General features: G+C 77.2%; 1 protein-coding gene across 6 annotated transcripts in view; it reads left to right on the top strand.

Annotated features, from left to right (window-relative positions):
* The window catches only part of SOBP (sine oculis binding protein homolog), a 163,062-nt gene that overhangs the window by 444 nt on the left and 162,328 nt on the right, over positions 1 to 290 (top strand). The window lies entirely within an intron of this gene.

The following is a 290-nucleotide window of genomic DNA, read 5'->3' as shown; positions in this document are numbered from 1 at the left end:
GTACGTGCGGACTGCGGGGCCGGGGAGGCCGAGCTCCTTCTCCCGCGCGCTCCCCTGGGCCGCGGTGGGGTTTGGGGAGGGGGCCGGGGAGCGCCTGTCAGTGCCCGCAGGATGCCCTGGGAGCCTCAGCTCCTCCTCCAGGTGCAGAGCCGAGGCCAACTCGCGGGCTGCATCCCCGGGATCTGCCTCCCTCCGGCGCGACGGGGGTGGGGGGTGGGGGCGGCCGGGGAGCCGCAGACGCTTCGACCTCCTGCACCCCGGCTTGGCACCGGCGCGTCCCGGCGGGAGGC

The sequence above is a fragment of the Canis aureus genome, chromosome 7 (assembly GCF_053574225.1).
Source record: "Canis aureus isolate CA01 chromosome 7, VMU_Caureus_v.1.0, whole genome shotgun sequence".
NCBI classification, from domain to species: Eukaryota; Metazoa; Chordata; class Mammalia; order Carnivora; family Canidae; genus Canis; species Canis aureus.
The sequence above is the reverse complement of the archived record's forward strand: the minus strand, read 5'-3'. Positions and strand labels throughout refer to the sequence as shown.